At 41.1% G+C, this 15,566-nt stretch overlaps 1 protein-coding gene across 7 annotated transcripts in view; it reads right to left on the reverse strand.

Moving 5' to 3' along the window:
- SRGAP2 (SLIT-ROBO Rho GTPase activating protein 2) overlaps positions 1-15,566 on the reverse strand; it is a 201,514-nt gene that overhangs the window by 125,443 nt on the left and 60,505 nt on the right. The window lies entirely within an intron of this gene.

Consider the following 15,566-nt stretch of genomic DNA (forward strand, 5'->3'; position numbering starts at 1 on the left):
ACTAGTTTACAGACCCAATTTACAGGTTTGATGTTAAGAAGTAGAATTTCAACCATTTACAGTACAATTCTATACTTGTATAGTACACTTAGAAGAAAGTCCCATTTAATTCAGTGAGGATTCTTCCCAGGTATAGGATTACACTCTTAAGCACCCTGGTGAACTTTCCAATCAGAACTTTCCTCATCCTCTGAAGGCTTTCAAAATTTATGTTGAAATGGGATGTATCTGAACATTTGCAGGACCAATTCAATAAGGCAAAATCAACTGGCATTCCTAGTGTTTTGATTTACAAAACAGGCCCACTGAGTCGCTGTTGAGTAATTCAAACAAAGGCTAGGGAGTAAAGCAGGTCTCTCAAAAACGCATATGCCAAATACACACCTAGGATCATGGGGAGGAAAGTAAAAGTTCTGAATAGTTTAACACGGCCGTTTACCATATTTAAAATACAAACACACACAAGATAAAAGACGGCACTTTAGAGGTTGATATTAATTTTTCAAATCTAATGACTGATATTTAGGAGTTTAGCCCTCAGTAGCTTGCAATGAGATTTAAGTACTAAAATACAACAGCTTTTAGATTTAATTCCCAGATCTTAACATCTGTTACAAGATGAAAGTACTTAGGAAATAGAATATCAAAAAGATATTTCTAATTAAAACTAGTTATAAAGAATCACAATAAAAAGGTAAATAGACATTATTTACCTTTTTCTTGTGATTGTTTATAATCCACCCTGCCACTGAACATACCCAGACACAAGATAGAGGATATCAAACAAAATGTAACATGCAACAATAAAACTACAACAAAATCTTAATAAAAACATCAATATCCTTCTTTTTCTTGCTGTGATTAATCAATGTTTTCATTAATGGCACATATTCTTTTTATATTAAATATATGCATCCTTTTTGTATTAAAATATTCAATAAATCCATTTCATCATTAATGGCATGCTGAAATTTAACAATCCACACACTCCATAGTACAAGGTATTCTTAGATCACTTAGGAAAATGCCCAAGTGATAATAGAATTTTCAAGGTTTAGCACTGTTACAAGGCTTATTTCTTTCAAACCACTTAAAGTCATAATGCACTCTTTATTCTAATTATATACTTTTAAGATTTTCAAGCAGTGGTGATCTCTAGGCTCATTTCCCCCACACCTCAAGTCCTTTAAAAAAAACCCACCACAATCACCACCCAATATTCTAGTTGTGAACATCTGTTGTTTACAAGTGCTCAGCCTGAAGGCTGCCAGGCTTGTTCTGCATCCTCTTCGGCACACAGGCAGCCAAAAAGTCGCCTGAACTTCATGCTGGGATGTCCTGGCTGCTCTGATAGTTGGAAGTTGACAATTACTGCTTAGCATCTCACTTCCGAAGATTATCCTCATTTTCTAAAGCCATTTTATCATCCTGTCTTAAAATAGGCCGCAGTGTTACTTTTGTTTAGCTGCTTGGTAAGATATGGCAGAGAACATGCTTTGTATATAGACTGTTTCAAGGTCTCTGGCAGGTCTAGTTAAAGGAACCCGGGCAAGACGACTTAGAAAAGTCTCTCACCCAGGCCACGCAGAGCTGCTGACAGTATCATCACCGCCACCCAAAGAATACCAGGATAGCAAACAACAAACTACAAAAATAATTAAAGGGGGGGAAAACATCCTCACAACTACTAATTTCAAAGTTGCCAGAAACAATGTCTTTCAACCACCATGTGCCTCGGTGAACAGGAATGCTTTAAAATTCCACCTAAACATTAACACTGAGGGAGACAGACACACCTCACCAGGAAAAATGTTCCACAAATGGGAAAGTCATATCAAGAAGGTTCTGTTATGAGTCAGTGCCAACCAGGCAGCCTCCAGAGACAGCACCCCCAACAGGATCTCCCCTGTAGACTGTAAGAACTGAGATGGTTGATACTGGTGGAGGTGCTCTTTTGGATATTTGGGTGCCAAGCCATTTAGGGCAAATGTTAACAGCTTGAGTTGGGCATGGTAGCTCACTAGGAGCCACACACAGTGCTTTCAGGACTGGTGACCTGTGGTCCCATTGGGCTAAACCAGGGGTCAGCAACCTTTTTCAGCAAGGGGCCGGTCCACTGTCCCTCAGACCTTGCTGGGGGCCGGACTATATTTTTTTGGGGGGGGGGGGATGAACGAATTCCTATGCTCCACAAATAACCCAGAGATGCATTTTAAATAAAAGGACACATTCTACTCATGTAAAAACACGTCGATTCCCGGACCATCCACGGGCCAGATTGAGAAGGCGATTGGGCTGCATTTGGCCCCCGGGCCTTAGGTTGCCTACCCCTGGGCTAAACCATTCACCAACCTGTACCAGCTGCAGATTCCGGACAGGAGGACCCCTGAAGCCAGACTTTCCCAGTCCAAGAATGGCTATAGCTAGTGGACCAGCCTGAGCTGGGCATAATTACCGTATTTTTCACTCTATAACACGCACCCGACCATAACACGCACATAGTTTTTAGAGGAGGAAAACAAGGAAAAAAATTCTAAACGAAACAGTGGATGTATGATTTTTGTGGTTCATGCTGTGGCCACAGACATGTGATCTGACGGTGAGCTTGGGGTAGCCCAATGCAAAAATCCTGAGGATCCATGTAGATCCATGCTTTGTAACAACGAGGAGGGAAGGAAGGGGAACCATGGATCCTCTGCTCACGACTGCAGCAGATCCCCCCGCCATCCGTAGGCATTCGCTCCATAACATGCACAGACATTTCCCCTTACTTTCTAGGAGGAAAAAAGTGAGTGTTTTGGAGCAAAAAATACGGTACTCCTAGCCACAGAGGCCACTTGGACAGATATGACATCAATGAGTCATCCCAGGCTATGAACATTTTCCTTCAGGGGGAGTGCAGCCACTCCCAAAACATCATCTACCTAATTCCCTGATATGAGAGCTGACTACCCACGAGCACCTCCATCTTTTCAGGGTTCGGTTTCACTTTCTTGGCCCCAATCCGGCCCATCACTGCTTCCAGGCACCAGTCCAACACCTCCACAGTCTCTCCTGATTCAGATGGAATGCACAGATAGAGCTGCATATCATCAGTATACTGGTGACACCATGCTCCTCCTTGAAAACAAATGTAATTAAGCATTTTGGAGGTTGAGCAGGCCATAGGTGTAATTTTGCAAGACAATGTATAGCTATAGCGCAGGTAATAAATGATAGAACAGATCAGAGTTACAAATGTCAGGAAAAAGTTGCTTCACTGTAGGACATTCAGTTCTCTAACCTTCATATAGGTAGTTCATTACAAATTATTATTATTATTATTATTATTTAGGATGCAGCTGCGCGGAAAGCCAGAAGTGGGCCTCATCCCTGAAATCTATGCTGAACTCTCCCTTTAGCACATGCAAGCTCCTGACTCAACTACACTCAACTACAGGCAGGAGGGTGTAATAGACTTGCCAATAAGAGCATTGTTAGCATTGGCTCCTTCCATGCCACATAGCTCCTGCTTCAGCAATAAGAGAAAACAGTGGCATCAGAAGCTTCCCCTGCAGGTAAATCCATTGTTCTGCATCCATTGCAGAGAGTTTGGGACTTGGAGCCAGATTTCAAACCATCTGCTACCCTGAAATAGTTCTGCTAAAGAATAAAATCTCTTGGGGCTTCCAAAGTGTTTGATTCAAAGCTGCAGTTTGAGGCTTCGGTGTCTGTTTTCCTGCATGTTTAGCAGCACCATGACAAATTCAATATTCTTCTCCCTTCACGTCAATGACCAGAAAAAGTAGCTTATTTATATATAATGGCTACAAGTGCCTGAGCTCTTCTAATGTCATGTTGGACCCGTGTGGTAGACACAGAATAAACAATGCTTCTCTGACTTCCATTCCTATAGCAGCTCATGGACTGGGAGAAACTTATGTTTCTGGAGCCACTTTGGGTAAAGTAAACCTGTTACAAAGGGGCTGACAGGTTCCCCACCTTCCTTTCAAGGTAGGACAAACTTGGAGGTGACCTTTGTGTTATTTACTCACACATACACTCCACACTATGGCCTGAACATGTGTGAAATTGGAAGACACGGATCCAAGTCAGCTCCCTTTTAGTAACCACATGGCATTAGAAACCCCAACTGTGATTGAGAGTCAATTTGAGACTGTGAATAAGTAAAGCTGTTTAATCTACACCACATTTCGAATTCAGGATGTGTGATTAAAGGATTCAAGATAAAGAAGTAAGAGATATCAGAAACTGCAAAAAAGAAAATGAAGCAGTAATTTTTCTTACTAATCCGTCCTCTAATATAGTCCCTGCATTATTAGTTTTATGGCTTACATAAAGCTGCAGCAGCATCCTTCTTACATGCAGTTAGATGCACAGGACCTGCTGAGGCAAGGGAGACAAACAACCCCATTGTGCTTCAAGGGGAGTGAGTGGGGAAAGGGGAAATGGAAGTGTGGGGGACCAGCATGTTGTCTGAATCCCAAGGGCCTTAAATCCTGTCATTCATTGGAAACAGGAAAGGAGAGAGGTAAATTGGGGATATTGCCCTTTTGGTCCCCTGTCAAATGGGCTTATTAACAGGTGAAGAACATCCTTGTGAGTGTTCCTATACTGCACAATGCCTACATGTGTTGCTTGCTCTGCCTTTACAGAAGAAGAGTTTTAGAAGACATGAAAAAAATTCAAGAGAGACAGAACGATGCTGCTATTCTCACAAAGAATTGCAGCACAGGCCTTCAAGTGCCATCTCTCTTGTTTCAAACTGGAGGCTTTTGTGGAACGCCACGGGTGACAGACAGATGGCAGGTGACACAAACAGCTGAGATGGAAAGTAGAGGCATTTGAAGGGTCTCAGACTGATCTTCAGATGAGAGGATTCCTGAGTAGCAAGAAGGAACATGACTTATAGTTACAAGCATTTCAAAAATCCATATTAGGGGAATACCTTTAAACTGGCCAACCGTGTGTGTGTGTGTGTGTGTGTGTGTGTGTGTGTTGGTGTGCAAGTGTTTTGCGTTCTCCTAAGCTCTTCATCAGGCTAGAAAGTAAAATAAAGCAAAGTGAGAGAGGAGAGAAAAATTGTCACACCGTATGGTAAGGAGAGCTTGACTAGCAGGTATTGCTATTAGGTATTGCCCTGAGATGAATTCTGGTATTGTTTTTTATGAACAAACACAGCTACCTTTCATTTGGCTAGGAATATACCAAATTTAGCCATTAAACAGCAGAAGTGGAAGAAGAGGGTCTTCTATCACCTGAAGATAAAACATGATTCTCTGAGGGAACATTTCCTGCAGCTGTTAGGTAAAGTTACCAAATTTGCTTCTATTGACGTTTAGGCACACGACCAAAAATTAATCTCTACTTGTTGTTGCTGATTGTATTTTCTCCCTAGTTTCTTTTTATTACTGTTTTCCACCTATGATGGAAATTCTGTGTCTTACCCAAAAGGTAAAGGGACAAACGTGGGATTAACAGTTGATTTTTGTAATTCCAGAGTTGAGGAATCAGTCTTTGCTATTTTTCTCCTTCCCCTGAAGGCTTTGGTGCAACCTGATACCTGTGTGGCACATAAAGGAGTTTCATCTGAATGCCTGCTACTTCCTTCCCCATTCTGCATTAAAATTCATCCCAGTTATAGACTCGTGGCATCATCACCAGCAGTTTTTATCCCTGCCCCAACTTTGCTTTGCTTACCTCCTACCCTGGTGAAAAGTTCAGCAGCACTCAAAAGCTTGCATGCTATTTTGTGATACTTCAGTAGGCCTATCAAAAAGACATTACACTAATACAGATTTTGGAGTTCTTCTTATGAGCCAACATATCTACCTTTACTTTTTGTACAACTTAGAATAAACAAAGATCACCAGTGTTGAAGCAATGATTCTTTAACATCAACTTCGTTGGACTGGCCATGTTGTTCGGATGCCTGATTATCATCTTCCAAAGCAACTACTCCCAACTTAAGAATGGAAAGAGAAATACCAGAGGAAAACAAAAGAGGTTTAAAGACACTCTCAAGGCAAATCTTTAAAAATGTAGTATAAGCACTGGTAACTTGGGAACACTGACCTGCAAGCGCTCCAATTGGTGAACAGCCTTTACCAAAGGTGCCATGAACTTTGTAGAAGCACAAACTCAGGATGAAAAGAAGAAACGTGCTAAGAGGTAGGCACGTTTGGCAAACCCTCACCATGATAAACTCCCGCCCAGAAACCTATGTCCCCACTGTGGAAAGACGTGTGGATCCAGAATTGGCCTCCACTGTCACTTACGGACTCATTGTTAAGACTGTGTTCATGGAAGACAATCTTACTCGTGATTGCCAAAGAAGACGAAGAAGAGACAACTTGGAACTTTCAAAGCTGCAAACAGTGATATTAGCCTATAATCACTACTGGCTAGGGAAAAATTGATCACACCACTGCAAAACAAGTAGCTTAAAAGCCGCTGGTGCCAGCAGGTAAACCACCAAAATAGCATCTATAAGATGCAAACACTGAAACAGGAAAAGCTGCTCATGACAGAACTCTGGTCCCCAACAACCTATGAATATTAGCCCAAAACACAGGTTTAATGGGTTGTGAAAATTTTGCTGTAGGGATGGGTGAGAATCAGTGCTAGGAAACTGGTTATTTCCGTAACTTAAAAGGTTGTGTACTCCAAATTAGAACAACGGATCATATTCACCATTTTATCTACTTTCGATACTCATCATGCTTCAGGCTATAATCTTACGGGAAACCAAGACACTCTGCTTTAACAAACAAAATTTCACCCATGAACAGAAAGAAAAAAAGTAATCTGCTACAACTGTTCCCCAACACTTCTGAGTAACACACACTGCAGCATTAATTAAAAGCCTGCTGGCTAGCTTAACAACTTCCATATCAAATGTTCAACTGAAACACCCAACAGAAGGAAAGCAGCAGCTATAGGCAAAATGTCTCTAATGAGAGAGCATTTCCACTAGGGAAATTTGACACCATCATTAAACAGAAGTTTATTCTTGCACTTATCACTGGAAAAACCTAGGGGTTGTGCATTTGGACTATGCAAGAACTAACAACTACCCAAAACTGAAATTTCTCTTTAACGGCACACAGAGTGCAGATCTAAAGCATTTTTAAAGCCTCCCGCTGTTGATGGAAAATGGCAGACAAAAAATATTCAAGACACAATTATAGTTCTATAAATATGAGAAGGACACTTACAACTCTCTTTATTGGCTATGCTTAGGGGATCAGACTTTGGTAGTGATGTAGCGCAGTGTATGTCTTAATGAGGATGTTTGCATTAAGTATCAGTCAGGGGGAGAACAAAAGGTGAACCACTTCAAAGCTGTATAAAAAGGAAGCCAAAGGGTGAAAAGTTAATGGCTTTCAGAGGAAGACTTTCTAGTAAAAAGGAAGGTTGCATCTCCCATCACAGCCAAACCGTATTCCCAAACACAGCAATTAAATCGAGTAATAAAAACAAAGCATTCTAATCCCTCAATGGCTGGAAATTAAACAAACTGAATTTAGGATGCAGGCTCACCCAGATGGATCTTTTCTCCCGAGAACAGGCTGAATATTCTGGAGCAGATATTATTGTGATCCCAACACAAATTTTACATCAAGCTGCCATCCCAGCTGCTGTCCCAACAACACAATTTGACAGGCTTTGCACATTATCGAGCTATGCAGCAGAAGTTAGGAAGGTTCACTTCTCCCTGTAGTCCAATACAGACAACAAGCAGGGCCTTTCCCCTTTTCCAGAGATGGGCATCTTATCCATCTGAAAGCAATACTAGATCTCATAATGAGCCAGAAAGCCATGTCAGGACTTCCGGAGGCGGCGCGAACGGTAATGGCTGCCCTTTCCTAACTGGGAGAGGGAAGCTCCGCTGGAAAAGGGTCGTCCGCTACGGCGAAGCGGAGACCCATTCTGGAAAACCGCAGGCAGCGGAAGCCTGCGGTCTCGGGACCCGGCGGGCGCCAGGAGCAACCCCCGAAACGTTGAGGGAACCCCGTAAGGGGCTCCGGATCGCAGAGGGGGCAGCGGCGCTGTGGGTCTATGCGCATTCAGCGGAGCGAAGCCGCGCTGCCGTTGCCGGTGAGCGCCGACCTTTCTTCCTGCAACACAAGATCCTAAAATGCAACAACCCGTGAGTAACTGAGGACTTTATTAAATTTTGGGACTAAAAATATTGAAAATAAGCTGAAAGCGGAGAGACGAGGAAAAGGAAGTCCGTCTTCCGCAGCCATTGACCTTTAAAGCAAAGAGCAGGAGGAGTGGAGGCATAGAGAGAACTTTTGACAGCTCAGATTGAGCACCCGCAGAAATTACTTTCAATCCCTTTAAAGACTGTAAGCAACTGAATTTTGGACTTTGATCAGGACTTATATATTCTCTTCTTTGTGGATTACAATTTTATTTAAGAAGCCCAGGTGTCAGAACTGCGTGAGCAGTAGAACTGTCAGACTGCAAATTTGGATACATTGTACTTAAACTTTGAGACAGTCTGAGGGAGTTCAGAATGGTTACGTTCTTGCATTATGGAATTCCAGTAAGCACAACTTGAAATATTGTGGCAAACCTAAAACCAACTCTGCTAAAACTACTTTTGTGAAGATCCCTAAGTATTGGTTCAGATTTCGTATGATTGGAATGGACTCTTCTTCTTAGGACATTTTATGCTCCCCCTAGAGGATTGAGGATTTATAACAAAAACATTGTTTTACTTTCTGTTTCCCGGCCCTCTGTTTGACTGTTACCATCTGGGCCGTAGCTTTCTCATGGGAACAACTCAGCTTGACCTTGACTGCTAGATAACTTTGGAATGAGTGGCGCAAAAAGAAAGGGATTAAGAACTAGACAAACAACTCTGACAACCTTAACTGCAGCCTCACAAACACGTAGATCATCTGTGCCTACTTTGCCCTCGGAGGAAAAAGCTACCTCCCTGTCACAGGCAGGGGAGGGAGAAACTGAGGAATTACAACTAGAAGAGATGGCTTCAGGAGGATCTGGTTCTGTATTAGAGAGAATTCTTGAGAAATTGGAATCTTTGGACAGGAAAGTTGACCAACAAACTGCGAAAATTGACCTTAATACAGAAACTTTAAACAAATTATCTGGGCAAGTTGCACAGAATGCACAAGCAATCGGACAACTGAAGGAGGCTGCAGGTGAAAATCAGAAACTGGCCGAAGAGACCAGCCAAAGAGTGGGAGAGTTGGAAAAAGAAGTAAGGCCGCTCAGCAAGCAGGTTGGGGAACACCAGACCTACCTCTCTATGTTGGAACTTCGGAACAGGGAGACTAACTTAAGGATAAGATCGATACCAGAAGTGGAAGAAGGTAATCTAGCTGAGTTTTTGACCAAAGAATTCTCCAAGTTCTGGGGTCTAGAGGAGGAAGACTTTAAAATTGTGTCAGCCTTCAGACTTGGAAGACTTACAAAGAGAGAAAAGCCCAGAGACTGTTTGATTACGTTGAGATCAAAGGAGGAAAGGGACAAGATTTTGGGCCTGCACTACGGAAGATCTCTGAACATTTCGGACAAAAGAATTGAGATTTTTAAGGACATTCCTAAACAGCTGTTGGATCTCAGATCTGAATATTTAGACTTAGTAAAACTGTTGAGAAGCAACTCAATCATCTTTAGGTGGGACTTTCCCCAAGGATTATCCTTTACCTTTAGAGGGAAGAAGATTAAAATTAGAACTTTGGAAGATAGGGATAAGTTTTTGACTGCCTACGGAGAGGACCTTCATAAAGGACTTGAACTACCCTCAGGGCCTGAACCACCACAGGTACCTGTACCTCAGAACTCTGAAGACTCACAGAACAAAACACCATCCCAAGGAAACTAAACAGATTTATCCAGGATGTCTCTGCAACTTTTAAGCTGGAACATAAATGGCTGTAACAGCCCGGAAAAAAGGAAGAAAATCTTTCACATATTAAAGAAGGAGCAACTAGACATCACTTGTCTACAAGAAACACATGTGACTAGGCTCCACAGAAAAATATTGGTAAATAAAAGGTTAGGCCAAGAATTTATATCTTCGGATTCAGTTAAGAAGAGAGGAGTGGTGATATATGCAAAGGAGAGCCTCTCACCAAAATTTCTATTTAAAGATGAACATGGAAGAATTTTGGCAATTGAAATACAGCACCAAGGAGAGAAAATTTTGATATTAGGAATCTACGCTCCAAATGAAGGGAAATCAGAATTCTACAAGAAGTTGCATGAGATTATGCTGGATTATCTGGACTATGATAACATCATCATGATGGGAGATATGAATGGGATCGTTTCAACGAATATGGATAGGTCACAAAGCCAAAAGGTTACTAAAGATGGCAGACTACCAAAGACATTTTTCGAAATGACAGACAACATGGACTGGATTGATATATGGAGGACAAAGAACCCCTTGGGGAAAGAAGGAACATTTTTCTCTGAAGCCCAACTGACTTGGACAAGAATTGACCAAATATGGATTTCTAGAGGTCTGGCTCCTAAGGTGAAGAAAGTGGAAATCTGCCCAAAGACCTGCTCCGATCATAATGCGTTGAAAATGGACATGACATTATTACCAACCGGCTCCTTTAGATGGAAGATGAATGACAACTTGTTTAGAGATCAGGAGATTATTAAGAAGGCCAAAAAAACAATAAAGGACTACTTTGAGATAAATTTGAACACTGCTGTGGAAAAAAGAACAATCTGGGACGCAAGCAAAGCTGTGATGAGAGGGTTCTTGATACAACAGAACGCCATAAAGAAAAGACTACAAAATGAGAAAAAGGACAAGATTTTGGGGAAAATTAAAGAGTTAGAGAAGAAACTAAGAGTAAACCCGAAGTCACAGCCGATCTTGAGAGAAATTAAACTTCATCAGGCACAATATTCCAAACTGATAAATCAGGAAATAGAATGGAAGATTAAATTAATGAAACAAAAAACATTTGAATCGGCTAACAAATGTGGGAAACTGCTGGCTTGGCAGTTGAAGAAGAGACAAAAGTTGAACATAGTAACAAATTTGGAAATAGAAGGAAGATATATTCAGAACCCGGTGGAAATTAGAAAATGTTTCCAGAAATATTTTAAGAAATTATACACTCAAGGGCCACAAAATGAGGAAGAGATTGCAAAATTTTTGGAGAAAAATGGACTTAAAAAACTATCACAAGAAAATAGATCACTCCTGAATAGTAAAATAACACGTTTAGAGATAGAACATGCCATTCAGAATATGAAGCTGGGCAAGTCTCCAGGGCCAGATGGCTTGACCTCCAAGTATTATAAGACATTAAGTGACTTTTTGATTCAACCACTGATGGAGGTCAGCAATGAAATTATGGAGGGAAAGAAGGCGCCTGAATCGTGGAAGGAAGCTTTCATCACATTGATACCAAAATCAGAAACTGAAAAGACACAACTTAAGAACTACCGTCCCATCTCCCTTTTAAATGTGGATTATAAAATATTTGCTGACGTTTTGGCAGGAAGACTCAAAAGAGTTTTAAATGAGATAATTCATAAAGACCAGGCAGGCTTTCTCCCAGGAAGACACTTGTTTGCTAATACAAGGAACATTATTGACATTTTGGAACTTTTGCAAACAAATATTAACACTAAAGCAGCTTTAATTTTTATAGACGCGGAGAAGGCCTTCGATAACATCTCTTGGAAATTTATGAAGGGGAATTTAAAAGAAATGGGAGTGGGGCGGGGTTTTGAAAATGGGATTGACGCCATTTATTCAGAACAAAAGGCAAAACTGATAGTCAACAATGTGGTTACAGAAGAGTTTAAGATTGAAAAAGGGACACGACAGGGCTGCCCGATTTCCCCCTTGCTGTTTATTTCTGTCCTGGAGGTGCTCTTGAACTTGATTAGAGGGGACCGGTTGGTGCAAGGGATTCAGATCGGAGCGAAACAATATAAACTTAAAGCTTTCGCAGATGACCTTGTTTTGACATTGCAAGAGCCAGAATCTAGCACAAAAAGAGTGTTACAATTGATTCAGGACTTTGGTCGGGTAGCGGGCTTCAAACTAAATAAACAGAAAACTAAGGTGTTGGGAAAAAACTTGACAGATGCAGAGTCAGAACGGTTTCAGAGAGAAACAGAACTAACTGTGGTTAAAAAAGTAAAGTACCTAGGGGTAAACATAACAGCAAAAAATCTGAGTCTATTTAAGGACAATTATGAAAAATGTTGGTCTGAAATTAAGAGAGACTTGGACAGTTGGTCAAAATTGAAGCTTTCTTTGTTAGGCCGAATTGCTGCTATTAAGATGAATGTATTGCCTAAGATGTTGTTTTTGTTTCAAACATTGCAAATTGTGGACAAGACGGAGTGTTTCAGGAAGTGGCAGAGAGATATTTCTAAATTTGTCTGGCAGGGCAAAAAGCCCAGAATTAAGTTTAAGATATTAACTGATGCGAAAGAAAGAGGGGGCTTTGCCCTGCCAGACCTAAGGTTGTACTATGAAGCCGCAGCTTTCTGCTGGCTAAAAGACTGGCTACTTCTAGAGGACACCGATGTGTTAGACTTAGAAGGTTTTAACAATGCATTTGGTTGGCATGCATACTTATGGTATGACAAAGTTAAGATCAATAAGGCCTTTAAGAACCATATTGTCAGGAAAGCAGTGTTTAATGTCTGGACAAAATACAAAGACCTATTGGAAAATAAAACTCCAAGATGGCTATCACCTCTGGAGGCTAAGGCCCGAAAAAGACCCAATATGGAGGCCAAATGGCCGAAATATTGGGAAATAATAGAGAAAGAGGGCAATAATTGGAAATTGCAGAGTTTGGAAAAAATGAAAGACAAAGTGCGAGACTGGTTACATTACGCTCAGATTCAAGAAATTTTTAAAAAGGATAAAAAGTTAGGATTCCAGGTGGAGAAATCGAAGTTGGAAACAGAATTGTTAGAACCTAAGACTAAAGTACTCTCAAGAATGTATAACTTGCTGTTGAAATGGAATACACAAGATGAAATGGTTAAGTCGGCCATGATAAAGTGGGCACAGGATATTGGGCATAATATTATGTTTGAGGACTGGGAAAGGTTGTGGACCACGGGGATGAACTTCACGGCATGTAATGCTCTGAAGGAAAATGTAATGAAAATGATATATAGGTGGTACATGACCCCAGTTAAACTTGCCAAAATATGCCATGTGCCAGACAATAAATGTTGGAAATGTAAGGAAAATGAAGGAACATTCTTTCACCTCTGGTGGACTTGTCCCAGGGTGAAGGTCTTCTGGGAAATGATATATAATGAGCTGAAAAAGGTATTTAAGTATACCTTCCTTAAGAAACCAGAGGCCTTCCTCCTGGGCATTGTCGGCCAGATGGTGCCAAAGAAGGATCGAACATTCTTTTTGTACGCAACAGCAGCAGCAAGGATACTTATCGCCAAGAAGTGGAAAACTCAAGATCTACCCACTCTGGAAGAATGGCAGATGCAGCTGATGGACTATATGCAACTGGCTGAGATGACTGGCAGAATTCGAGACCTGGGAGAAGAGAGGGTTGAAGAAGATTGGAGGAAATTTAAGACTTATTTACAAAAATATTGTGATTTGGTGGAAGTTAAGTAGGATGTTTGATCATAAATAATTGGCCACCACAAAATCGGATCGGAATGGGATGTAAAGTAAGATTAAGAGAAATTAATTTGCAGAGGATTATATTTAAATAAGTGGTTATAAAATTTGCAAATTAGATGATAAATTGCATGGAAAAAAAAAATCTATGATGATGAAAATGGTAGCGGGAGATGTGAGGAAGTCCAAAGAAGTTATGAAACTCTGTTAAAAGTAAGGTTGTTTATTGTCTTTGTACTTTATTCTGTAAAAACCCCTAATAAAAATTATATTAAAAAAAAAAACAGAAAGCCATGTCTAATTTACACATCATTTGCATTTCTTGCATGGCATTCCCATGAGTCTTGGAACTGCAAAACTACAAGAGGTTGGCTGCATATATTCTGCCACAAAACGTATCATGAATTTGGCATTCATGAAATGTGAGAAACTTGCAACCCTGGGATCAAAAAATGTGCTAGGGATATTTTAGAAGCAGGGAAGTTTAGCACACTAACATCCATTAGATTGAGTTCTCTTGGATGCCTCCATGTTTCTGTTCTTTTAAACAATTCTATGCTATCACATGTTCATACACATCTCTGAAAATGTATATGCTAGGAACATTTTAAGATGAAAACAAAGTTTCTAGGATAAGAACACTGAGACATTACAGAAGCACCTTCGCCATGTGGTAGAATTCATGGGCAATGCATTTCCATTCTGTTCCAAAATACTGGTATCCTACATAAAATGTTGCACAATAGGCAGATTAGCAGGGATATTGCTCAATGCAATGAAGGATTAGTGCATTTGCACAGAGTATCTTGGCCACCTTTAAGTTTGCAAAGCAAACAAACACAGTCTTGAGGGGATACATAGTATTAGAAACCAGGTTTTTATTCAAATATCAATTTTTAAAATGAAACATGTAACTCACCAGAGCCATGGAGCTATGGGATAAAAGATCATGCCCTACTGAGACAATGAAAATGCAGAGGACTGTCCCATTTGGCTCACAATTTGGGGGGGGGGGGCAGTTCCCTTTAAAAGCACCATCTTCAAGTGCATACATGCAGCTCCAGAAATAAATGTAGCTGGCAGAGGAAGCAAGAATAAATCATGATCACATATACTCCCTAAGATCTCACTTATGACTTTGATACAAAAGCAGCTTCTCTCTCTCTTTATCCCCTCCCCCCTCAAACTGTGTGGCTGTCAGACATAGATGGTGACCCACTCTGACTGCTGTCCTTCAGGCTTGAAGGACGCAGCTATACAATACTGAGCCCCCTTCCTTTGACATTGATGTCAAACAGCCTTCCATTCATTTTCAGAGGATTCGCAATCCATATCCATTCTCAAAGCCAATATAAGCAGCAGGAGAGGCTCATTTCCTCTTCTCCTTTTGCACATCCTGTCATTGACACCAGTGATTATCATAACAGAGAATGGGAGGAGCCCCTGCTAGCAACCCATGGCAAATAGGTGGGAAATGCTGGTGCTGCTTGCATGTGTGAAACCTCTCACAGGCATCAAAGCTGAAGCATTTCAAACAAAGTCGCAGCAGCCACAGTTCACAAAGATCAGCAACAAGCTACAGTGGCACAGCTTTAGGAAGAATCCTTGCCTTCCAATGGCCACACTTTATACTCACAAACACCAGTTATGTGTTAGATTTGCATACTCCACTCTGGGGTCCTTGTCTTTAACGCACAAAGAGGAGGGAAGGAAGCAGTAACAGAGGACATAAAAGTACCAGATTTCACAGGAGACTGTGCATCTTCCCACTGGGCAAGCAACCAAGAGATGAGCACAAGTGCTGTGATGCTGCAGAGATCACATACGCTGACACAACACATTTGAGTGCCCCACCCTTCCAAGCTAAATCTGGAAGGAGGAGCAGGATAAAACTACTCTTCAGCTTTAGGAAGACAGGAAAAAACAGGAAAAAACCAGA

The sequence above is a fragment of the Podarcis gaigeae genome (genome assembly GCF_964106915.1).
Source record: "Podarcis gaigeae genome assembly, chromosome: 6".
NCBI classification, from domain to species: domain Eukaryota; kingdom Metazoa; phylum Chordata; class Lepidosauria; order Squamata; family Lacertidae; genus Podarcis; species Podarcis gaigeae.